The sequence below is a fragment of the Xenopus tropicalis genome, chromosome 6, assembly GCF_000004195.4.
Source record: "Xenopus tropicalis strain Nigerian chromosome 6, UCB_Xtro_10.0, whole genome shotgun sequence".
NCBI classification, from domain to species: Eukaryota; Metazoa; Chordata; class Amphibia; order Anura; family Pipidae; genus Xenopus; species Xenopus tropicalis.
The window spans coordinates 152,020,724-152,042,803 of record NC_030682.2 but is presented as its reverse complement, the minus strand read 5'-3'; the positions used below and the strand labels follow the sequence as shown (position 1 = coordinate 152,042,803).

Below are 22,080 nucleotides of genomic sequence, written 5' to 3'. Positions count from 1 at the left end.
GCATGAGGTTGCACACAGGCTATAGAAAGAGTGAGGGGCGGGCAGGGGCTGTTTGAGAGTCACAGGGGAGGGGCAGGGGCTGTTTGAGAGTCACAGGGGGAGGGGCAGGGGCTGTTTGAGAGTCACAGGGGGAGGGCCTTAGGGCCGAAGCACAAGAGGAGGAAAAGTCACCCTAGTGCTCGCCTACGGCCATACCACCCTGAAAGCGCCCGATCTCGTCTGATCTCGGAAGCTAAGCAGGGATGGGCCTGGTTAGTACCTGGATGGGAGACCGCCTGGGAATACCTGGTGCTGTAGGCTTTTGCATTTTGCCATTCTGACCAGCAGGAGGCAGTCTTCTCAATGCTTTTCTGCATTGATTCTGAGAAAAGCGCAACTTTCGGCCCCTCATTTGACTCTCTAGTCAGAGCAGGGGGGCTTTTTGCTGCTGCTTGCCGGGGCAAGGGTGCTGGACTGGTCGGCAGCCACCGAGCAAAGTGGGTGGCTAGTGGGCCGCTTTGCAGCAAAAGAAGGCTCGCTTTGCGCTCTTCCCTCCCCCTCAGCTCCCGCACAGACAGGTAACAATCTTGTGAAGCGCACAGAGAAGGCTATAGGATTGCACGCGCCATTGCCGATTGGCCCTGAGCAGCCAGTGTTGTGCCGGGCGGCCCATAGCCGACTGCTAGCAATGAGAGTGCGCGCGGAGGGCCTGCGAGCGCGGGAATGTGGGGGGCTTGCATGAGGTTGCACACAGGCTATAGAAAGAGTGAGGGGCGGGCAGGGGCTGTTTGAGAGTCACAGGGGGAGGGGCTGTTTGAGAGTCACAGGGGGAGGGGCAGGGGCTGTTTGAGAGTCACAGGGGGAGGGGCAGGGGCTGTTTGAGAGTCACAGGGGGAGGGGCAGGGGCTGTTTGAGAGTCACAGGGGGAGGGGCAGGGGCTGTGAGAGTCACAGGGGGAGGGGCAGGAGCTGTTGAGAGTCACAGGGGGAGGGGCCTTAGGGCTGAAGCACAAGAGGAGGAAAAGTCACCCTAGTGGTCGCCTACGGCCATACCACCCTGAAAGCGCCCGATCTCGTCTGATCTCGGAAGCTAAGCAGGGACGGGCCTGGTTAGTACTTGGATGGGAGACCGCCTGGGAATACCTGGTGTTGTAGGCTTTTGCATTTTGCCATTCTGACCAGCAGGAGGCAGTCTTCTCAATGCTTTTCTGCATTGATTCTGGGAAGAGCGCGCCTTTCGGCCCCTCATTTGACTCTCTAGTCAGAGCAGGGGGGCTTTTTGCTGCTGCTTGCCGGGGCAAGGGTGCTGGACTGGTCGGCAGCCACCGAGCAAAGTGGGTGGCTAGTGGGCCGCTTTGCAGCAAAAGAAGGCTCGCTTTGCGCTCTTCCCTCCCCCTCAGCTCCCGCAAAGACAGGTAACAAACCCCAGTGATCTTGTGAAGCGCACAGAGAAGGCTATAGGATTGCACGCGCCATTGCCGATTGGCCCTGAGCAGCCAGTGTTGTGCCGGGCGGCCCATAGCCGACTGCTAGAAATGAGAGTGCGCGCGGAGGGGCCTGCGAGCGAGGGAATGTGGGGGGCTTGCATGAGGTTGCACACAGGCTATAGAAAGAGTGAGGGGCGGGCAGGGGCTGTTTGAGAGTCACAGGGGGAGGGGCAGGGGCTGTTTGAGAGTCACAGGGGGAGGGGCCTTAGGGCCGAAGCACAAGAGGAGGAAAAGTCACCCTAGTGCTCGCCTACGGCCATACCACCCTGAAAGCGCCCGATCTCGTCTGATCTCGGAAGCTAAGCAGGGACGGGCCTGGTTAGTACTTGGATGGGAGACCGCCTGGGAATACCTGGTGCTGTAGGCTTTTTGCCATTCTGACCAGCAGGAGGCAGTGTTCTCAATGCTTTTCTGCATTGATTCTGAGAAAAGCGCAACTTTCGGCCCCTCATTTGACTCTCTAGTCAGAGCAGGGGGGCTTTTTGCTGCTGCTTGCCGGGGCAAGGGTGCTGGACTGGTCGGCAGCCACCGAGCAAAGTGGGTGGCTAGTGGGCCGCTTTGCAGCAAAAGAAGGCTCGCTTTGCGCTCTTCCCTCCCCCTCAGCTCCCGCACAGACAGGTAACAATCTTGTGAAGCGCACAGAGAAGGCTATAGGATTGCACGCGCCATTGCCGATTGGCCCTGAGCAGCCAGTGTTGTGCCGGGCGGCCCATAGCCGACTGCTAGCAATGAGAGTGCGCGCGGAGGGGCCTGCGAGCGAGGGAATGTGGGGGGCTTGCATGAGGTTGCACACAGGCTATAGAAAGAGTGAGGGGCGGGCAGGGGCTGTTTGAGAGTCACAGGGGGAGGGGCAGGGGGCTGTTTGAGAGTCACAGGGGGAGGGGCAGGGGCTGTTTGAGAGTCACAGGGGGAGGGGCAGGGGCTGTTTGAGAGTCACAGGGGGAGGGGCCTTAGGGCCGAAGCACAAGAGGAGGAAAAGTCACCCTAGTGCTCGCCTACGGCCATACCACCCTGAAAGCGCCCGATCTCGTCTGATCTCGGAAGCTAAGCAGGGACGGGCCTGGTTAGTACTTGGATGGGAGACCGCCTGGGAATACCTGGTGCTGTAGGCTTTTGCATTTTGCCATTCTGACCAGCAGGAGGCAGTGTTCTCAATGCTTTTCTGCATTGATTCTGGGAAGAGCGCGCCTTTCATGAGGTTGCACACAGGCTATAGAAAGAGTGAGGGGCGGGCAGGGGCTGTTTGAGAGTCACAGGGGGAGGGGCAGTTTGAGAGTCACAGGGGGAGGGGCCTTAGGGCCGAAGCACAAGAGGAGGAAAAGTCACCCTAGTGCTCGCCTACGGCCCATACCACCCTGAAAGCGCCCGATCTCGTCTGATCTCGGAAGCTAAGCAGGGACGGGCCTGGTTAGTACTTGGATGGGAGACCGCCTGGGAATACCTGGTGCTGTAGGCTTTTGCATTTTGCCATTCTGACCAGCAGGAGGCAGTGTTCTCAATGCTTTTCTGCATTGATTCTGGGAAGAGCGCGCCTTTCGGCCCCTCATTTGACTCTCTAGTCAGAGCAGGGGGCTTTTTGCTGCTGCTTGCCGGGGGCAAGGGTGCTGGACTGGTCGGCAGCCACCGAGCAAAGTGGGTGGCTAGTGGGCCGCTTTGCAGCAAAAGAAGGCTCGCTTTGCGCTCTTCCCTCCCCCTCAGCTCCCGCACAGACAGGTAACAATCTTGTGAAGCGCACAGAGAAGGCTATAGGATTGCACGCGCCATTGCCGATTGGCCCTGAGCAGCCAGTGTTGTGCCGGGCGGCCCATAGCCGACTGCTAGCAATGAGAGTGCGCGCGGAGGGGCCTGCGAGCGAGGGAATGTGGGGGGCTTGCATGAGGTTGCACACAGGCTATAGAAAGAGTGAGGGGCGGGCAGGGGCTGTTTGAGAGTCACAGGGGGAGGGGCTGTTTGAAGAGTCACAGGGGGAGGGGCAGGGGCTGTTTGAGAGTCACAGGGGGAGGGGCAGGGGCTGTTTGAGAGTCACAGGGGGAGGGGCAGGGGCTGTTTGAGAGTCACAGGGGGAGGGGCAGGGGCTGTGAGAGTCACAGGGGGAGGGGCAGGAGCTGTTTGAGAGTCACAGGGGGAGGGGCCTTAGGGCTGAAGCACAAGAGGAGGAAAAGTCACCCTAGTGGTCGCCTACGGCCATACCACCCTGAAAGCGCCCGATCTCGTCTGATCTCGGAAGCTAAGCAGGGACGGGCCTGGTTAGTACTTGGATGGGAGACCGCCTGGGAATACCTGGTGTTGTAGGCTTTTGCATTTTGCCATTCTGACCAGCAGGAGGCAGTCTTCTCAATGCTTTTCTGCATTGATTCTGGGAAGAGCGCGCCTTTCGGCCCTCATTTGACTCTCTAGTCAGAGCAGGGGGGCTTTTTGCTGCTGCTTGCCGGGGCAAGGGTGCTGGACTGGTCGGCAGCCACCGAGCAAAGTGGGTGGCTAGTGGGCCGCTTTGCAGCAAAAGAAGGCTCGCTTTGCGCTCTTCCCTCCCCCTCAGCTCCCGCAAAGACAGGTAACAAACCCCAGTGATCTTGTGAAGCGCACAGAGAAGGCTATAGGATTGCACGCGCCATTGCCGATTGGCCCTGAGCAGCCAGTGTTGTGCCGGGCGGCCCATAGCCGACTGCTAGAAATGAGAGTGCGCGCGGAGGGGCCTGCGAGCGAGGGAATGTGGGGGGCTTGCATGAGGTTGCACACAGGCTATAGAAAGAGTGAGGGGCGGGCAGGGGCTGTTTGAGAGTCACAGGGGGAGGGGCAGGGGCTGTTTGAGAGTCACAGGGGGAGGGGCAGGGGCTGTTTGAGAGTCACAGGGGGAGGGGCAGGGGCAGTTTGAGAGTCACAGGGGGAGGGGGCCTTAGGGCCGAAGCACAAGAGGAGGAAAAGTCACCCTAGTGCTCGCCTACGGCCATACCACCCTGAAAGCGCCCGATCTCGTCTGATCTCGGAAGCTAAGCAGGGACGGGCCTGGTTAGTACTTGGATGGGAGACCGCCTGGGAATACCTGGTGCTGTAGGCTTTTTGCCATTCTGACCAGCAGGAGGCAGTGTTCTCAATGCTTTTCTGCATTGATTCTGAGAAAAGCGCAACTTTCGGCCCCTCATTTGACTCTCTAGTCAGAGCAGGGGGGCTTTTTGCTGCTGCTTGCCGGGGCAAGGGTGCTGGACTGGTCGGCAGCCACCGAGCAAAGTGGGTGGCTAGTGGGCCGCTTTGCAGCAAGAGAAGGCTCGCTTTGCGCTCTTCCCTCCCCCTCAGCTCCCGCACAGACAGGTAACAATCTTGTGAAGCGCACAGAGAAGGCTATAGGATTGCACGCGCCATTGCCGATTGGCCCTGAGCAGCCAGTGTTTGTGCCGGGCGGCCCATAGCCGACTGCTAGCAATGAGAGTGCGCGCGGGAGGGGCCTGCGAGCGCGGGAATGTGGGGGGCTTGCATGAGGTTGCACACAGGCTATAGAAAGAGTGAGGGGCGGGCAGGGGCTGTTTGAGAGTCACAGGGGGAGGGGCAGGGGCTGTTTGAGAGTCACAGGGGGAGGGGCAGTTTGAGAGTCACAGGGGGAGGGGCCTTAGGGCCGAAGCACAAGAGGAGGAAAAGTCACCCTAGTGCTCGCCTACGGCCATACCACCCTGAAAGCGCCCGATCTCGTCTGATCTCGGAAGCTAAGCAGGGACGGGCCTGGTTAGTACCTGGATGGGAGACCGCCTGGGAATACCTGGTGCTGTAGGCTTTTGCATTTTGCCATTCTGACCAGCAGGAGGCAGTCTTCTCAATGCTTTTCTGCATTGATTCTGGGAAGAGCGCGCCTTTCGGCCCCTCATTTGACTCTCTAGTCAGAGCAGGGGGGCTTTTTGCTGCTGCTTGCCGGGGCAAGGGTGCTGGACTGGTCGGCAGCCACCAAGCAAAGTGGGTGGCTAGTGGGCCGCTTTGCAGCAAAAGAAGGCTCGCTTTGCGCTCTTCCCTCCCCCTCAGCTCCCGCACAGACAGGTAACAAACCCCAGTGATCTTGTGAAGCGCACAGAGAAGGCTATAGGATTGCACGCGCCATTGCCGATTGGCCCTGAGCAGCCAGTGTTGTGCCGGGCGGCCCATAGCCGACTGCTAGCAATGAGAGTGCGCGCGGAGGGCCTGCGAGCGAGGGAATGTGGGGGGCTTGCATGAGGTTGCACACAGGCTATAGAAAGAGTGAGGGGCGGGCAGGGGCTGTTTGAGAGTCACAGGGGGAGGGGCAGGGGCTGTTTGAGAGTCACAGGGGGAGGGGCAGTTTGAGAGTCACAGGGGGAGGGGCCTTAGGGCCGAAGCACAAGAGGAGGAAAAGTCACCCTAGTGCTCGCCTACGGCCATACCACCCTGAAAGCGCCCGATCTCGTCTGATCTCGGAAGCTAAGCAGGGACGGGCCTGGTTAGTACTTGGATGGGAGACCGCCTGGGAATACCTGGTGCTGTAGGCTTTTGCATTTTGCCATTCTGACCAGCAGGAGGCAGTCTTCTCAATGCTTTTCTGCATTGATTCTGGGAAGAGCGCGCCTTTCGGCCCCTCATTTGACTCTCTAGTCAGAGCAGGGGGGCTTTTTGCTGCTGCTTGCCGGGGCAAGGGTGCTGGACTGGTCGGCAGCCACCAAGCAAAGTGGGTGGCTAGTGGGCCGCTTTGCAGCAAAAGAAGGCTCGCTTTGCGCTCTTCCCTCCCCCTCAGCTCCCGCACAGACAGGTAACAAACCCCAGTGATCTTGTGAAGCGCACAGAGAAGGCTATAGGATTGCACGCGCCATTGCCGATTGGCCCTGAGCAGCCAGTGTTGTGCCGGGCGGCCCATAGCCGACTGCTAGCAATGAGAGTGCGCGCGGAGGGGCCTGCGAGCGAGGGAATGTGGGGGGCTTGCATGAGGTTGCACACAGGCTATAGAAAGAGTGAGGGGCGGGCAGGGGCTGTTTGAGAGTCACAGGGGGAGGGGCAGGGGCTGTTTGAGAGTCACAGGGGGAGGGGCAGTTTGAGAGTCACAGGGGGAGGGGCCTTAGGGCCGAAGCACAAGAGGAGGAAAAGTCACCCTAGTGCTCGCCTACGGCCATACCACCCTGAAAGCGCCCGATCTCGTCTGATCTCGGAAGCTAAGCAGGGACGGGCCTGGTTAGTACTTGGATGGGAGACCGCCTGGGAATACCTGGTGCTGTAGGCTTTTTGCCATTCTGACCAGCAGGAGGCAGTGTTCTCAATGCTTTTCTGCATTGATTCTGGGAAGAGCGCGCCTTTCGGCCCCTCATTTGACTCTCTAGTCAGAGCAGGGGGGCTTTTTGCTGCTGCTTGCCGGGGCAAGGGTGCTGGACTGGTCGGCAGCCACCGAGCAAAGTGGGTGGCTAGTGGGCCGCTTTGCAGCAAAAGAAGGCTCGCTTTGCGCTCTTCCCTCCCCCTCAGCTCCCGCACAGACAGGTAACAATCTTGTGAAGCGCACAGAGAAGGCTATAGGATTGCACGCGCCATTGCCGATTGGCCCTGAGCAGCCAGTGTTGTGCCGGGCGGCCCATAGCCGACTGCTAGCAATGAGAGTGCGCGCGGAGGGGCCTGCGAGCGAGGGAATGTGGGGGGGCTTGCATGAGGTTGCACACAGGCTATAGAAAGAGTGAGGGGCGGGCAGGGGCTGTTTGAGAGTCACAGGGGGAGGGGCAGGGGCTGTTTGAGAGTCACGGGGAGGGGCAGGGGCTGTTTGAGAGTCACAGGGGGAGGGCCTTAGGGCCGAAGCACAAGAGGAGGAAAAGTCACCCTAGTGCTCGCCTACGGCCATACCACCCTGAAAGCGCCCGATCTCGTCTGATCTCGGAAGCTAAGCAGGGACGGGCCTGGTTAGTACTTGGATGGGAGACCGCCTGGGAATACCTGGTGCTGTAGGCTTTTGCATTTTGCCATTCTGACCAGCAGGAGGCAGTGTTCTCAATGCTTTTCTGCTTTGATTCTGAGAAAAGCGCAACTTTTGGCCCCTTATTTGACTCTCTAGTCAGAGCAGGGGGGCTTTTTGCTGCTGCTTTCCGGGGCAAGGGTGCTGGACTGGTCGGCAGCCTCCGAGCAAAGTGGGTGGCTAGTGGGCCGCTTGTGCAGCAAAAGAAGGCTCGCTTTGCGCTCTTCCCTCCCCCTCAGCTCCCGCACAGACGTAACAAACCCCAGTGATCTTGTGAAGCGCACAGAGAAGGCTATAGGATTGCACGCGCCATTGCCGATTGGCCCTGAGCAGCCAGTGTTGTGCCGGGCGGCCCATAGCCGACTGCTAGCAATGAGAGTGCGCGCGGAGGGGCCTGCGAGCGAGGGAATGTGGGGGGCTTGCATGAGGTTGCACACAGGCTATAGAAAGAGTGAGGGGCGGGCAGGGGCTGTTTGAGAGTCACAGGGGGAGGGGCAGGGGCTGTTTGAGAGTCACAGGGGGAGGGGCCTTAGGGCCGAAGCACAAGAGGAGGAAAAGTCACCCTAGTGCTCGCCTACGGCCATACCACCCTGAAAGCGCCCGATCTCGTCTGATCTCGGAAGCTAAGCAGGGACGGGCCTGGTTAGTACTTGGATGGGAGACCGCCTGGGAATACCTGGTGCTGTAGGCTTTTTGCCATTCTGACCAGCAGGAGGCAGTGTTCTCAATGCTTTTCTGCATTGATTCTGAGAAAAGCGCAACTTTCGGCCCCTCATTTGACTCTCTAGTCAGAGCAGGGGGGCTTTTTGCTGCTGCTTGCCGGGCAAGGGTGCTGGACTGGTCGGCAGCCACCGAGCAAAGTGGGTGGCTAGTGGGCCGCTTTGCAGCAAAAGAAGGCTCGCTTTGCGCTCTTCCCTCCCCCTCAGCTCCCGCACAGACAGGTAACAATCTTGTGAAGCGCACAGAGAAGGCTATAGGATTGCACGCGCCATTGCCGATTGGCCCTGAGCAGCCAGTGTTGTGCCGGGCGGCCCATAGCCGACTGCTAGCAATGAGAGTGCGCGCGGAGGGGGCCTGCGAGCGAGGGAATGTGGGGGGCTTGCATGAGGTTGCACACAGGCTATAGAAAGAGTGAGGGGCGGGCAGGGGCTGTTTGAGAGTCACAGGGGGAGGGGCAGGGCTGTTTGAGAGTCACAGGGGGAGGGGCAGGGGCTGTTTGAGAGTCACAGGGGGAGGGGCCTTAGGGCCCGAAGCACAAGAGGAGGAAAAGTCACCCTAGTGCTCGCCTACGGCCATACCACCCTGAAAGCGCCCGATCTCGTCTGATCTCGGAAGCTAAGCAGGGACGGGCCTGGTTAGTACTTGGATGGGAGACCGCCTGGGAATACCTGGTGCTGTAGGCTTTTGCATTTTGCCATTCTGACCAGCAGGAGGCAGTGTTCTCAATGCTTTTCTGCATTGATTCTGGGAAGAGCGCGCCTTTCATGAGGTTGCACACAGGCTATAGAAAGAGTGAGGGGCGGGCAGGGGCTGTTTGAGAGTCACAGGGGGAGGGGCAGTTTGAGAGTCACAGGGGGAGGGGCCTTAGGGCCGAAGCACAAGAGGAGGAAAAGTCACCCTAGTGCTCGCCTACGGCCATACCACCCTGAAAGCGCCCGATCTCGTCTGATCTCGGAAGCTAAGCAGGGACGGGCCTGGTTAGTACTTGGATGGGAGACCGCCTGGGAATACCTGGTGCTGTAGGCTTTTGCATTTTGCCATTCTGACCAGCAGGAGGCAGTGTTCTCAATGCTTTTCTGCATTGATTCTGGGAAGAGCGCGCCTTTCGGCCCCTCATTTGACTCTCTAGTCAGAGCAGGGGGGCTTTTTGCTGCTGCTTGCCGGGGCAAGGGTGCTGGACTGGTCGGCAGCCACCGAGCAAAGTGGGTGGCTAGTGGGGCCGCTTTGCAGCAAAAGAAGGCTCGCTTTGCGCTCTTCCCTCCCCCTCAGCTCCCGCACAGACAGGTAACAATCTTGTGAAGCGCACAGAGAAGGCTATAGGATTGCACGCGCCATTGCCGATTGGCCCTGAGCAGCCAGTGTTGTGCCGGGCGGCCCATAGCCGACTGCTAGCAATGAGAGTGCGCGCGGAGGGGCCTGCGAGCGAGGGAATGTGGGGGGCTTGCATGAGGTTGCACACAGGTTATAGAAAGAGTGAGGGGCGGGCAGGGGCTGTTTGAGAGTCACAGGGGGAGGGGCAGGGGCTGTTTGAGAGTCACAGGGGGAGGGGCAGGGGGCTGTTTGAGAGGTCACAGGGGGAGGGGCAGGGGCTGTTTGAGAGTCACAGGGGGAGGGGCAGGGGCTGTTTGAGAGTCACAGGGGGAGGGGCAGGGGCTGTGAGAGTCACAGGGGAGGGGCAGGAGCTGTTTGAGAGTCACAGGGGGAGGGGCCTTAGGGCCGAAGCACAAGAGGAGGAAAAGTCACCCTAGTGGTCGCCTACGGCCATACCACCCTGAAAGCGCCCGATCTCGTCTGATCTCGGAAGCTAAGCAGGGACGGGCCTGGTTAGTACTTGGATGGGAGACCGCCTGGGAATACCTGGTGTTGTAGGCTTTTGCATTTTGCCATTCTGACCAGCAGGAGGCAGTCTTCTCAATGCTTTTCTGCATTGATTCTGGGAAGAGCGCGCCTTTCGGCCCCTCATTTGACTCTCTAGTCAGAGCAGGGGGGCTTTTTGCTGCTGCTTGCCGGGGCAAGGGTGCTGGACTGGTCGGCAGCCACCGAGCAAAGTGGGTGGCTAGTGGGCCGCTTTGCAGCAAAAGAAGGCTCGCTTTGCGCTCTTCCCTCCCCCTCAGCTCCCGCAAAGACAGGTAACAAACCCCATTGATCTTGTGAAGCGCACAGAGAAGGCTATAGGATTGCACGCGCCATTGCCGATTGGCCCTGAGCAGCCAGTGTTGTGCCGGGCGGCCCATAGCCGACTGCCTAGAAATGAGAGTGCGCGCGGAGGGGCCTGCGAGCGAGGGAATGTGGGGGGCTTGCATGAGGTTGCACACAGGCTATAGAAAGAGTGAGGGGCGGGCAGGGGCTGTTTGAGAGTCACAGGGGGAGGGGCAGGGGCTGTTTGAGAGTCACAGGGGGAGGGGCAGGGGCTGTTTGAGAGTCACAGGGGGAGGGGCAAGGGGCAGTTTGAGAGTCACAGGGGGAGGGGCCTTAGGGCCGAAGCACAAGAGGAGGAAAAGTCACCCTAGTGCTCCGCCTACGGCCATACCACCCTGAAAGCGCCCGATCTCGTCTGATCTCGGAAGCTAAGCAGGGACGGGCCTGGTTAGTACTTGGATGGGAGACCGCCTGGGAATACCTGGTGCTGTAGGCTTTTTGCCATTCTGACCAGCAGGAGGCAGTGTTCTCAATGCTTTTCTGCATTGATTCTGAGAAAAGCGCAACTTTCGGCCCCTCATTTGACTCTCTAGTCAGAGCAGGGGGGCTTTTTGCTGCTGCTTGCCGGGGCAAGGGTGCTGGACTGGTCGGCAGCCACCGAGCAAAGTGGGTGGCTAGTGGGCCGCTTTGCAGCAAAGAAGGCTCGCTTTGCGCTCTTCCCTCCCCCTCAGCTCCCGCACAGACAGGTAACAATCTTGTGAAGCGCACAGAGAAGGCTATAGGATTGCACGCGCCATTGCCGATTGGCCCTGAGCAGCCAGTGTTGTGCCGGGCGGCCCATAGCCGACTGCTAGCAATGAGAGTGCGCGCGGAGGGGCCTGCGAGCGCGGGAATGTGGGGGCTTGCATGAGGTTGCACACAGGCTATAGAAAGAGTGAGGGGCGGGCAGGGGCTGTTTGAGAGTCACAGGGGGAGGGGCAGGGGCTGTTTGAGAGTCACAGGGGAGGGCAGTTGAGAGTCACAGGGGGGGGCCTTAGGGCCGAAGCACAAGAGGAGGAAAAGTCACCCTAGTGCTCGCCTACGGCCATACCACCCTGAAAGCGCCCGATCTCGTCTGATCTCGGAAGCTAAGCAGGGACGGGCCTGGTTAGTACTTGGATGGGAGACCGCCTGGGAATACCTGGTGCTGTAGGCTTTTGCATTTTGCCATTCTGACCAGCAGGAGGCAGTCTTCTCAATGCTTTTCTGCATTGATTCTGGGAAGAGCGCGCCTTTCGGCCCCTCATTTGACTCTCTAGTCAGAGCAGGGGGGCTTTTTGCTGCTGCTTGCCGGGGCAAGGGTGCTGGACTGGTCGGCAGCCACCAAGCAAAGTGGGTGGCTAGTGGGCCGCTTTGCAGCAAAAGAAGGCTCGCTTTGCGCTCTTCCCTCCCCCTCAGCTCCCGCACAGACAGGTAACAAACCCCAGTGATCTTGTGAAGCGCACAGAGAAGGCTATAGGATTGCACGCGCCATTGCCGATTGGCCCTGAGCAGCCAGTGTTGTGCCGGGCGGCCCATAGCCGACTGCTAGCAATGAGAGTGCGCGCGGAGGGGCCTGCGAGCGAGGGAATGTGGGGGGCTTGCATGAGGTTGCACACAGGCTATAGAAAGAGTGAGGGGCGGGCAGGGGCTGTTTGAGAGTCACAGGGGGAGGGGCAGGGGCTGTTTGAGAGTCACAGGGGGAGGGGCAGTTTGAGAGTCACAGGGGGAGGGGCCTTAGGGCCGAAGCACAAGAGGAGGAAAAGTCACCCTAGTGCTCGCCTACGGCCATACCACCCTGAAAGCGCCCGATCTCGTCTGATCTCGGAAGCTAAGCAGGGACGGGCCTGGTTAGTACCTGGATGGGAGACCGCCTGGGAATACCTGGTGCTGTAGGCTTTTGCATTTTGCCATTCTGACCAGCAGGAGGCAGTGTTCTCAATGCTTTTCTGCATTGATTCTGAGAAAAGCGCAACTTTCGGCCCCTCATTTGACTCTCTAGTAAGAGCAGGGGGGCTTTTTGCTGCTGCTTGCCGGGGCAAGGGTGCTGGACTGGTCGGCAGCCACCGAGCAAAGTGGGTGGCTAGTGGGCCGCTTTGCAGCAAAAGAAGGCTCGCTTTGCGCTCTTCCCTCCCCCTCAGCTCCCGCACAGACAGGTAACAAACCCCATTGATCTTGTGAAGCGCACAGAGAAGGCTATAGGATTGCACGCGCCATTGCCGATTGGCCCTGAGCAGCCAGTGTTGTGCCGGGCGGCCCATAGCCGACTGCTAGCAATGAGAGTGCGCGCGGAGGGGCCTGCGAGCGAGGGAATGTGGGGGGCTTGCATGAGGTTGCACACAGGCTATAGAAAGAGTGAGGGGCGGGCAGGGGCTGTTTGAGAGTCACAGGGGGAGGGGCAGGGGCTGTTTGAGAGTCACAGGGGGAGGGGCCTTAGGGCCGAAGCACAAGAGGAGGAAAAGTCACCCTAGTGCTCGCCTACGGCCATACCACCCTGAAAGCGCCCGATCTCGTCTGATCTCGGAAGCTAAGCAGGGACGGGCCTGGTTAGTACTTGGATGGGAGACCGCCTGGGAATACCTGGTGCTGTAGGCTTTTGCATTTTGCCATTCTGACCAGCAGGAGGCGGTGTTCTCAATGCTTTTCTGCATTGATTCTGAGAAAAGCGCAACTTTCGGCCCCTCATTTGACTCTCTAGTTAGAGCAGGGGGGCTTTTTGCTGCTGCTTGCCGGGGCAAGGGTGCTGGACTGGTCGGCAGCCACCGAGCAAAGTGGGTGGCTAGTGGGCCGCTTTGCAGCAAAAGAAGGCTCGCTTTGCGCTCTTCCCTCCCCCTCAGCTCCCGCACAGACAGGTAACCAATCTTGTGAAGCGCACAGAGAAGGCTATAGGATTGCACGCGCCATTGCCGATTGGCCCTGAGCAGCCAGTGTTGTGCCGGGCGGCCCATAGCCGACTGCTAGCAATGAGAGTGCGCGCGGAGGGGCCTGCGAGCGAGGGAATGTGGGGGGCTTGCATGAGGTTGCACACAGGCTATAGAAAGAGTGAGGGGCGGGCAGGGGCTGTTTGAGAGTCACAGGGGGAGGGGCAGGGGCTGTTTGAGAGTCACAGGGGGAGGGGCCTTAGGGCCGAAGCACAAGAGGAGGAAAAGTCACCCTAGTGCTCGCCTACGGCCATACCACCCTGAAAGCGCCCGATCTCGTCTGATCTCGGAAGCTAAGCAGGGACGGGCCTGGTTAGTACTTGGATGGGAGACCGCCTGGGAATACCTGGTGCTGTAGGCTTTTTGCCATTCTGACCAGCAGGAGGCAGTGTTCTCAATGCTTTTCTGCATTGATTCTGAGAAAAGCGCAACTTTCGGCCCTCATTTGACTCTCTAGTCAGAGCAGGGGGGCTTTTTGCTGCTGCTTGCCGGGGCAAGGGTGCTGGACTGGTCGGCAGCCACCGAGCAAAGTGGGTGGCTAGTGGGCCGCTTTGCAGCAAAAGAAGGCTCGCTTTGCGCTCTTCCCTCCCCCTCAGCTCCCGCACAGACAGGTAACAATCTTGTGAAGCGCACAGAGAAGGCTATAGGATTGCACGCGCCATTGCCGATTGGCCCTGAGCAGCCAGTGTTGTGCCGGGCGGCCCATAGCCGACTGCTAGCAATGAGAGTGCGCGCGGAGGGGCCTGCGAGCGCGGGAATGTGGGGGGCTTGCATGAGGTTGCACACAGGCTATAGAAAGAGTGAGGGGCGGGCAGGGGCTGTTTGAGAGTCACAGGGGGAGGGGCAGGGGCTGTTTGAGAGTCACAGGGGGAGGGGCCTTAGGGCCGAAGCACAAGAGGAGGAAAAGTCACCCTAGTGCTCGCCTACGGCCATACCACCCTGAAAGCGCCCGATCTCGTCTGATCTCGGAAGCTAAGCAGGGACGGGCCTGGTTAGTACTTGGATGGGAGACCGCCTGGGAATACCTGGTGCTGTAGGCTTTTGCATTTTGCCATTCTGACCAGCAGGAGGCAGTGTTCTCAATGCTTTTCTGCATTGATTCTGGGAAGAGCGCGCCTTTCGGCCCCTCATTTGACTCTCTAGTCAGAGAAGGGGGGCTTTTTGCTGCTGCTTGCCGGGGCAAGGGTGCTGGACTGGTTGGCAGCCTCCGAGCAAAGTGGGTGGCTAGTGGGCCGCTTTGCAGCAAAAGAAGGCTCGCTTTGCGCTCTTCCCTCACCCTCAGCTCCCGCACAGACAGGTAACAAACCCCAGTGATCTTGTGAAGCGCACAGAGAAGGCTATAGGATTGCACGCGCCATTGCCGATTGGCCCTGAGCAGCCAGTGTTGTGCCGGGCGGCCCATAGCCGACTGCTAGAAATGAGAGTGCGCGCGGAGGGGCCTGCGAGCGCGGGAATGTGGGGGGCTTGCATGAGGTTGCACACAGGCTATAGAAAGAGTGAGGGGCGGGCAGGGGCTGTTTGAGAGTCACAGGGGGAGGGGCAGGGGCTGTTTGAGAGTCACAGGGGGAGGGGCCTTAGGGCCGAAGCACAAGAGGAGGAAAAGTCACCCTAGTGCTCGCCTACGGCCATACCACCCTGAAAGCGCCCGATCTCGTCTGATCTCGGAAGCTAAGCAGGGACGGGCCTGGTTAGTACTTGGATGGGAGACCGCCTGGGAATACCTGGTGCTGTAGGCTTTTGCATTTGCCATTCTGACCAGCAGGAGGCAGTGTTCTCAATGCTTTTCTGCATTGATTCTGAGAAAAGCGCAACTTTCGGCCCCTCATTTGACTCTCTAGTCAGAGCAGGGGGGCTTTTTGCTGCTGCTTGCCGGGGCAAGGGTGCTGGACTGGTCGGCAGCCACCGAGCAAAGTGGGTGGCTAGTGGGCCGCTTTGCCAAAGGCTCTTTCGCTCTCCCCCCCTCAGCTCCCGCACAGACAGGTAACAATCTTGTGAAGCGCACAGAGAAGGCTATAGGATTGCACGCGCCATTGCCGATTGGCCCTGAGCAGCCAGTGTTGTGCCGGGCGGCCCATAGCCGACTGCTAGCAATGAGAGTGCGCGCGGAGGGGCCTGCGAGCGAGGGAATGTGGGGGGCTTGCATGAGGTTGCACACAGGCTATAGAAAGAGTGAGGGGCGGGCAGGGGCTGTTTGAGAGTCACAGGGGGAGGGGCAGGGGCTGTTTGAGAGTCACAGGGGGAGGGGCAGGGGCTGTTTGAGAGTCACAGGGGGAGGGGCCTTAGGGCCGAAGCACAAGAGGAGGAAAAGTCACCCTAGTGCTCGCCTACGGCCATACCACCCTGAAAGCGCCCGATCTCGTCTGATCTCGGAAGCTAAGCAGGGACGGGCCTGGTTAGTACCTGGATGGGAGACCGCCTGGGAATACCTGGTGCTGTAGGCTTTTTGCCATTCTGACCAGCAGGAGGCAGTGTTCTCAATGCTTTTCTGCATTGATTCTGAGAAAAGCGCAACTTTCGGCCCCTCATTTGACTCTCTAGTCAGAGCAGGGGGGCTTTTTGCTGCTGCTTGCCGGGGCAAGGGTGCTGGACTGGTCGGCAGCCACCGAGCAAAGTGGGTGGCTAGTGGGCCGCTTTGCAGCAAAAGAAGGCTCGCTTTGCGCTCTTCCCTCCCCCTCAGCTCCCGCACAGACAGGTAACAATCTTGTGAAGCGCACAGAGAAGGCTATAGGATTGCACGCGCCATTGCCGATTGGCCCTGAGCAGCCAGTGTTGTGCCGGGCGGCCATAGCCGACTGCTAGCAATGAGAGTGCGCGCAGAGGGGCCTGCGAGCGAGGGAATGTGGGGGGCTTGCATGAGGTTGCACACAGGCTATAGAAAGAGTGAGGGGCGGGCAGGGGCTGTTTGAGAGTCACAGGGGGAGGGGCAGGGGCTGTTTGAGAGTCACAGGGGGAGGGGCCTTAGGGCCGAAGCACAAGAGGAGGAAAAGTCACCCTAGTGCTCGCCTACGGCCATACCACCCTGAAAGCGCCCGATCTCGTCTGATCTCGGAAGCTAAGCAGGGACGGGCCTGGTTAGTACTTGGATGGGAGACCGCCTGGGAATACCTGGTGCTGTAGGCTTTTGCATTTTGCCATTCTGACCAGCAGGAGGCAGTCTTCTCAATGCTTTTCTGCATTGATTCTGGGAAGAGCGCGCCTTTCGGCCCCTCATTTGACTCTCTAGTCAGAGCAGGGGGGCTTTTTGCTGCTGCTTGCCGGGGCAAGGGTGCTGGACTGGTCGGCAGCCACCGAGCAAAGTGGGTGGCTAGTGGGCCGCTTTGCAGCAAAAGAAGGCTCGCTTTGCGCTCTTCCCTCCCCCTCAGCTCCCGCACAGACAGGTAACAAACCCCAGTGATCTTGTGAAGCGCACAGAGAAGGCTATAGGATTGCACGCGCCATTGCCGATTGGCCCTGAGCAGCCAGTGTTGTGCCGGGCGGCCCATAGCCGACTGCTAGCAATGAGAGTGCGCGCGGAGGGGCCTGCGAGCGAGGGAATGTGGGGGGCTTGCATGAGGTTGCACACAGGCTATAGAAAGAGTGAGGGGCGGGCAGGGGCTGTTTGAGAGTCACAGGGGGAGGGGCAGGGGCTGTTTGAGAGTCACAGGGGGAGGGGCAGGGCAGTTTGAGAGTCACAGGGGGAGGGGCCTTAGGGCCGAAGCACAAGAGGAGGAAAAGTCACCCTAGTGCTCGCCTACGGCCATACCACCCTGAAAGCGCCCGATCTCGTCTGATCTCGGAAGCTAAGCAGGGACGGGCCTGGTTAGTACCTGGATGGGAGACCGCCTGGGAATACCTGGTGCTGTAGGCTTTTTTGCCATTCTGACCAGCAGGAGGCAGTGTTCTCAATGCTTTTCTGCATTGATTCTGAGAAAAGCGCAACTTTCGGCCCCTCATTTGACTCTCTAGTCAGAGCAGGGGGGCTTTTTGCTGCTGCTTGCCGGGGCAAGGGTGCTGGACTGGTCGGCAGCCACCGAGCAAAGTGGGTGGCTAGTGGGCCGCTTTGCAGCAAAAGAAGGCTCGCTTTGCGCTCTTCCCTCCCCCTCAGCTCCCGCACAGACAGGTACAATCTTGTGAAGCGCACAGAGAAGGCTATAGGATTGCACGCGCCATTGCCGATTGGCCCTGAGCAGCCAGTGTTGTGCCGGGCGGCCCATAGCCGACTGCTAGCAATGAGAGTGCGCGCGGAGGGGCCTGCGAGCGAGGGAATGTGGGGGGCTTGCATGAGGTTGCACACAGGCTATAGAAGAGTGAGGGGCGGGCAGGGCTGTTTGAGAGTCACAGGGGGAGGGGCAGGGGCTGTTTGAGAGTCACAGGGGGAGGGGCAGTTTGAGAGTCACAGGGGGAGGGGCCTTAGGGCCGAAGCACAAGAGGAGGAAAAGTCACCCTAGTGCTCGCCTACGGCCATACCCCCCTGAAAGCGCCCGATCTCGTCTGATCTCGGAAGCTAAGCAGGGACGGGCCTGGTTAGTACTTGGATGGGAGACCGCCTGGGAATACCTGGTGCTGTAGGCTTTTGCATTTTGCCATTCTGACCAGCAGGAGGCAGTCTTCTCAATGCTTTTCTGCATTGATTCTGGGAAGAGCGCGCCTTTCGGCCCCTCATTTGACTCTCTAGTCAGAGGCAGGGGGCTTTTTGCTGCTGCTTGCCGGGGCAAGGGTGCTGGACTGGTCGGCAGCCACCGAGCAAAGTGGGTGGCTAGTGGGGCCGCTTTGCAGCAAAAGAAGGCTCGCTTGCGCTCTTCCCTCCCCCTCAGCTCCCGCACAGACAGGTAACAATCTTGTGAAGCGCACAGAGAAGGCTTATAGGATTGCACGCGCCATTGCCGATTGGCCCTGAGCAGCAGTGTTGTGCCGGGCGGCCCATAGCCGACTGCTAGCAATGAGAGTGCGCGCGGAGGGGCCTGCGAGCGCGGGAATGTGGGGGGCTTGCATGAGGTTGCACACAGGCTATAGAAAGAGTGAGGGGCGGGCAGGGGCTGTTTGAGAGTCACAGGGGGAGGGGCAGGGGCTGTTTGAGAGTCACAGGGGGAGGGGCAGTTTGAGAGTCACAGGGGGAGGGGCCTTAGGGCCGAAGCACAAGAGGAGGAAAAGTCACCCTAGTGCTCGCCTACGGCCATACCACCCTGAAAGCGCCCGATCTCGTCTGATCTCGGAAGCTAAGCAGGGACGGGGCCTGGTTAGTACTTTGGATGGGAGACCGCCTGGGAATACCTGGTGCTGTAGGCTTTTGCATTTTGCCATTCTGACCAGCAGGAGGCAGTCTTCTCAATGCTTTTCTGCATTGATTCTGGGAAGAGCGCGCCTTTCGGCCCCTCATTGACTCTCTAGTCAGAGCAGGGGGGCTTTTTGCTGCTGCTTGCCGGGGCAAGGGTGCTGGACTGGTCGGCAGCCACCGAGCAAAGTGGGTGGCTAGTGGGCCGCTTTGCAGCAAAAGAAGGCTCGCTTTGCGCTCATCCCTCCCCCTCAGCTCCCGCACAGACAGGTAACAAACCCCATTGATCTTGTGAAGCGCACAGAGAAGGCTATAGGATTGCACGCGCCATTGCCGATTGGCCCTGAGCAGCCAGTGTTGTGCCGGGCGGCCCATAGCCGACTGCTAGCAATGAGAGTGCGCGCGGAGGGGCCTGCGAGCGAGGGAATGTGGGGGGCTTGCATGAGGTTGCACACAGGCTATAGAAAGAGTGAGGGGCGGGCAGGGGCTGTTTGAGAGTCACAGGGGGAGGGGCAGGGGCTGTTTGAGAGTCACAGGGGGAGGGGCAGGGGCTGTTTGAGAGTCACAGGGGGAGGGGCAGGGGCCTGTTTGAGAGTCACAGGGGGAGGGGCCTTAGGGCCGAAGCACAAGAGGAGGAAAGTCACCCTAGTGCTCGCCTACGGCCATACCACCCTGAAAGCGCCCGATCTCGTCTGATCTCGGAAGCTAAGCAGGGACGGGCCTGGTTAGTACTTGGATGGGAGACCGCCTGGGAATACCTGGTGCTGTAGGCTTTTTGCCATTCTGACCAGCAGGAGGCAGTGTTCTCAATGCTTTTCTGCATTGATTCTGAGAAAAGCGCAACTTTCGGCCCCTCATTTGACTCTCTAGTCAGAGCAGGGGGGCTTTTTGCTGCTGCTTGCCGGGGGCAAGGGTGCTGGACTGGTCGGCAGCCACAGAGCAAAGTGGGTGGCTAGTGGGCCGCTTTGCAGCAAAAGAAGGCTCGCTTTGCGCTCTTCCCTCCCCCTCAGCTCCCGCACAGACAGGTAACAAACCCCATTGATCTTGTGAAGCGCACAGAGAAGGCTATAGGATTGCACGCGCCATTGCCGATTGGCCCTGAGCAGCCAGTGTTGTGCCGGGCGGCCCATAGCCGACTGCTAGAAATGAGAGTGCGCGCGGAGGGGCCTGCGAGCGAGGGAATGTGGGGGGCTTGCATGTGGTTGCACACAGGCTATAGAAAGAGTGAGGGGCGGGCAGGGGCTGTTTGAGAGTCACAGGGGGAGGGGCAGGGGCTGTTTGAGAGTCACAGGGGGAGGGGCAGGGGCTGTTTGAGAGTCACAGGGGGAGGGGCAGGGGCTGTTTGAGAGTCACAGGGGGAGGGGCAGGGGCTGTTTGAGAGTCACAGGGGGAGGGGCAGGGGCTGTCTGAGAGTCACAGGGGGAGGGGCCTTAGGGCCGAAGCACAAGAGGAGGAAAAGTCACCCTAGTGCTCGCCTACGGCCATACCACCCTGAAAGCGCCCGATCTCGTCTGATCTCGGAAGCTAAGCAGGGACGGGCCTGGTTAGTACCTGGATGGGAGACCGCCTGGGAATACCTGGTGTTGTAGGCTTTTGCATTTTGCCATTCTGACCAGCAGGAGGCAGTGTTCTCTATGCTTTTCTGCATTGATTCTGAGAAAAGCGCAACTTTCGGCCCCTCATTTGACTCTCTAGTAAGAGCAGGGGGGCTTTTTGCTGCTGCTTGCCGGGGCAAGGGTGCTGGACTGGTCGGCAGCCACCGAGCAAAGTGGGTGGCTAGTGGGCCGCTTTGCAGCAAAAGAAGGCTCGCTTTGCGCTCTTCCCTCCCCCTCAGCTCCCGCACAGACAGAGAGTTTAGACTCAGTAAATGATGGGAGTGAATGGGTTACTTTCCTTTTTTTTTTGAACATCTTACTTATTAGTGATTAAAAGACTTCACGTCTCCGGGATTCTATAACCTTGTTTTACAGTGAATTTTCAATAAATATCACTTTTTATCCCATACAGTTATTTCTCCTCTTTCTATATTATAAAGAAAAGCTGCGTCTGGGCTCATACAATACAGGTCATAGGCCCCTATTTATATCTCAATCTATATAAATGGGAACGCATGTTCCTGTGACTTGGGCGGGCAGACTTAGTGGGCGGGCAGACTTAGTGGGCGGGCAGACTTAGTGGACGGGCAGACTTAGTGGGCGGGCAGACTTAGTGGGCGGGCAGACTTAGTGGGCGGGCAGACTTAGTGGGCGGGCAGACTTAGTGGGCGGGCCTTGGGTACCAATATAATCACTCATTTTTTTAAGACTGTGTTTTAAAAAGTCTCATTTTTGAAATATTACCCCCCCAGCTGCTCCCAGACATTCTTGTGTAAATCCGGGGTGGGGAGGGGCCGGAAGCCATCTCAGTGGCCAAACATGTTAGCTTGGTCTGACTTCGCTTCCCTGTCTGCGCACTGCTCCTGGAACAGCTCTAAACTCAGATTACACAGCAGAGAGGGGAGGGGGAGAGAGCAGAAGGGAGGGGGAGAGAGGAGCAAACTGAGCAGACTCGTGCCCTAAAGGAGAGAGCAGGAAGTCTGACACAGAAGAACATGTGACCCAAAAGAAGACAAGAATCCCTGTGTTTCCTTTGATAGAGGACTCAGTGCAGCTGTGAGTGCTTATGGCTGTATTTACATAGAGCTTTCTGATAAACCTACTGAGTTTGTACTTTTCTTTCTCCAGCCTGGGTCTATAGCTCAGTCCTTATCCAATAATTATGGGAGAGATTTTGAATCTCCTATGGCCCTGTGTTTCGCTGTTGGGTGTTTGGTAACGGCAAAGATGTGTTTTTGCCAACTCCTTGCTCTATTTTTCTGACTACATAGGGTGTTAACCCTTACACAGCAGTGAGTAGGGATGGGCCCTTACACAGCAGTGAGTAGGGATGGGGCCCTTACACAGCAGTGAGTATGGATAGGGCCCTTACACAGCAGTGAGTAGGGATGGGGCCCTTACACAGCAGTGAGTAGGGATGGGGCCCTTACACAGCAGTGAGTAGGGATGGGGCCCTTACACAGCAGTGAGTAGGGATAGGGCCCTTACACAGCAGTGAGTAGGGATGGGCCCTTACACAGCAGTGAGTAGGGATGGGGCCCTTACACAGCAGTGAGTAGGGATGGGGCCCTTACACAGCAGTGAGTAGGATGGGCCCTTACACAGCAGTGAGTAGGGATGGGCCCTTACACAGCAGTGAGTAGGGATGGGGCCCTTACACAGCAGTGAGTAGGGATGGGGCCCTTACACAGCAGTGAGTAGGGATGGGCCCTTACACAGCAGTGAGTAGGGATGGGGCCCTTACACAGCAGTGAGTAGGGATGGGGCCCTTTACACAGCAGTGAGTAGGGATGGGGCCCTTACACAGCAGTGAGTAGGGATGGGGCCCTTACACAGCAGTGAGTAGGGATGGGCCCTTACACAGCAGTGAGTAGGGATGGGCCCTACACAGGCAGTGAGTAGGGATGGGGCCCTTACACAGCAGTGAGTAGGGATGGGCCCTTACACAGCAGTGAGTAGGGATGGGGCCCTTACACAGCAGTGAGTAGGGATGGGGCCCTTACACAGCAGTGAGTAGGGATGGGGCCCTTACACAGCAGGGATTAGGGGTG

At 58.8% G+C, this 22,080-nt stretch overlaps 29 non-coding genes across 29 annotated transcripts; all 29 read left to right on the top strand.

The window, feature by feature from the left end:
- The first annotated feature begins 181 nt into the window (after positions 1-181).
- Positions 182-300, top strand: LOC116411784. The gene has a single exon (XR_004223350.1). It is a non-coding gene; the product is annotated as a 5S ribosomal RNA (ribosomal RNA).
- Positions 301-1,017: 717 nt separating this feature from the next.
- Positions 1,018-1,136, top strand: LOC116411788. The gene has a single exon (XR_004223354.1). It is a non-coding gene; the product is annotated as a 5S ribosomal RNA (ribosomal RNA).
- A 577-nt stretch (positions 1,137-1,713) lies between these two features.
- LOC116411864 lies at positions 1,714-1,832 on the top strand. Its single transcript, XR_004223412.1, has one exon. It is a non-coding gene; the product is annotated as a 5S ribosomal RNA (ribosomal RNA).
- Positions 1,833-2,458: 626 nt separating this feature from the next.
- On the top strand, positions 2,459-2,577 carry LOC116411863. The gene has a single exon (XR_004223411.1). It is a non-coding gene; the product is annotated as a 5S ribosomal RNA (ribosomal RNA).
- Positions 2,578-2,801: 224 nt separating this feature from the next.
- Positions 2,802-2,921, top strand: LOC116411796. The gene has a single exon (XR_004223362.1). It is a non-coding gene; the product is annotated as a 5S ribosomal RNA (ribosomal RNA).
- Positions 2,922-3,641: 720 nt separating this feature from the next.
- Positions 3,642-3,760, top strand: LOC116411787. The gene has a single exon (XR_004223353.1). It is a non-coding gene; the product is annotated as a 5S ribosomal RNA (ribosomal RNA).
- Positions 3,761-4,401: 641 nt separating this feature from the next.
- LOC116411862 lies at positions 4,402-4,520 on the top strand. The gene has a single exon (XR_004223410.1). It is a non-coding gene; the product is annotated as a 5S ribosomal RNA (ribosomal RNA).
- Positions 4,521-5,109: 589 nt separating this feature from the next.
- LOC116411890 lies at positions 5,110-5,228 on the top strand. Its single transcript, XR_004223438.1, has one exon. It is a non-coding gene; the product is annotated as a 5S ribosomal RNA (ribosomal RNA).
- Positions 5,229-5,830: 602 nt separating this feature from the next.
- LOC116411861 lies at positions 5,831-5,949 on the top strand. The gene has a single exon (XR_004223409.1). It is a non-coding gene; the product is annotated as a 5S ribosomal RNA (ribosomal RNA).
- Positions 5,950-6,552: 603 nt separating this feature from the next.
- LOC116411859 lies at positions 6,553-6,671 on the top strand. The gene has a single exon (XR_004223407.1). It is a non-coding gene; the product is annotated as a 5S ribosomal RNA (ribosomal RNA).
- A 591-nt stretch (positions 6,672-7,262) lies between these two features.
- Positions 7,263-7,381, top strand: LOC116411858. Its single transcript, XR_004223406.1, has one exon. It is a non-coding gene; the product is annotated as a 5S ribosomal RNA (ribosomal RNA).
- Positions 7,382-7,957: 576 nt separating this feature from the next.
- On the top strand, positions 7,958-8,076 carry LOC116411857. Its single transcript, XR_004223405.1, has one exon. It is a non-coding gene; the product is annotated as a 5S ribosomal RNA (ribosomal RNA).
- Positions 8,077-8,669: 593 nt separating this feature from the next.
- On the top strand, positions 8,670-8,788 carry LOC116411856. The gene has a single exon (XR_004223404.1). It is a non-coding gene; the product is annotated as a 5S ribosomal RNA (ribosomal RNA).
- Positions 8,789-9,012: 224 nt separating this feature from the next.
- Positions 9,013-9,131, top strand: LOC116411845. The gene has a single exon (XR_004223393.1). It is a non-coding gene; the product is annotated as a 5S ribosomal RNA (ribosomal RNA).
- A 727-nt stretch (positions 9,132-9,858) lies between these two features.
- LOC116411786 lies at positions 9,859-9,977 on the top strand. The gene has a single exon (XR_004223352.1). It is a non-coding gene; the product is annotated as a 5S ribosomal RNA (ribosomal RNA).
- Positions 9,978-10,621: 644 nt separating this feature from the next.
- LOC116411834 lies at positions 10,622-10,740 on the top strand. The gene has a single exon (XR_004223382.1). It is a non-coding gene; the product is annotated as a 5S ribosomal RNA (ribosomal RNA).
- Positions 10,741-11,320: 580 nt separating this feature from the next.
- Positions 11,321-11,439, top strand: LOC116411823. Its single transcript, XR_004223373.1, has one exon. It is a non-coding gene; the product is annotated as a 5S ribosomal RNA (ribosomal RNA).
- Positions 11,440-12,042: 603 nt separating this feature from the next.
- Positions 12,043-12,161, top strand: LOC116411889. The gene has a single exon (XR_004223437.1). It is a non-coding gene; the product is annotated as a 5S ribosomal RNA (ribosomal RNA).
- Positions 12,162-12,738: 577 nt separating this feature from the next.
- Positions 12,739-12,857, top strand: LOC116411812. The gene has a single exon (XR_004223372.1). It is a non-coding gene; the product is annotated as a 5S ribosomal RNA (ribosomal RNA).
- Positions 12,858-13,425: 568 nt separating this feature from the next.
- LOC116411801 lies at positions 13,426-13,544 on the top strand. Its single transcript, XR_004223367.1, has one exon. It is a non-coding gene; the product is annotated as a 5S ribosomal RNA (ribosomal RNA).
- A 560-nt stretch (positions 13,545-14,104) lies between these two features.
- LOC116411790 lies at positions 14,105-14,223 on the top strand. The gene has a single exon (XR_004223356.1). It is a non-coding gene; the product is annotated as a 5S ribosomal RNA (ribosomal RNA).
- Positions 14,224-14,800: 577 nt separating this feature from the next.
- LOC116411892 lies at positions 14,801-14,919 on the top strand. The gene has a single exon (XR_004223440.1). It is a non-coding gene; the product is annotated as a 5S ribosomal RNA (ribosomal RNA).
- Positions 14,920-15,505: 586 nt separating this feature from the next.
- Positions 15,506-15,624, top strand: LOC116411888. Its single transcript, XR_004223436.1, has one exon. It is a non-coding gene; the product is annotated as a 5S ribosomal RNA (ribosomal RNA).
- Positions 15,625-16,184: 560 nt separating this feature from the next.
- On the top strand, positions 16,185-16,303 carry LOC116411881. Its single transcript, XR_004223429.1, has one exon. It is a non-coding gene; the product is annotated as a 5S ribosomal RNA (ribosomal RNA).
- A 608-nt stretch (positions 16,304-16,911) lies between these two features.
- Positions 16,912-17,030, top strand: LOC116411887. Its single transcript, XR_004223435.1, has one exon. It is a non-coding gene; the product is annotated as a 5S ribosomal RNA (ribosomal RNA).
- A 585-nt stretch (positions 17,031-17,615) lies between these two features.
- LOC116411785 lies at positions 17,616-17,734 on the top strand. Its single transcript, XR_004223351.1, has one exon. It is a non-coding gene; the product is annotated as a 5S ribosomal RNA (ribosomal RNA).
- A 593-nt stretch (positions 17,735-18,327) lies between these two features.
- Positions 18,328-18,448, top strand: LOC116411800. The gene has a single exon (XR_004223366.1). It is a non-coding gene; the product is annotated as a 5S ribosomal RNA (ribosomal RNA).
- A 640-nt stretch (positions 18,449-19,088) lies between these two features.
- Positions 19,089-19,209, top strand: LOC100335112 (somatic 5S ribosomal RNA). The gene has a single exon (NR_033271.1). It is a non-coding gene; the product is annotated as a somatic 5S ribosomal RNA (ribosomal RNA).
- Positions 19,210-19,907: 698 nt separating this feature from the next.
- Positions 19,908-20,026, top strand: LOC116411793. Its single transcript, XR_004223359.1, has one exon. It is a non-coding gene; the product is annotated as a 5S ribosomal RNA (ribosomal RNA).
- Positions 20,027-22,080: the final 2,054 nt, after the last annotated feature.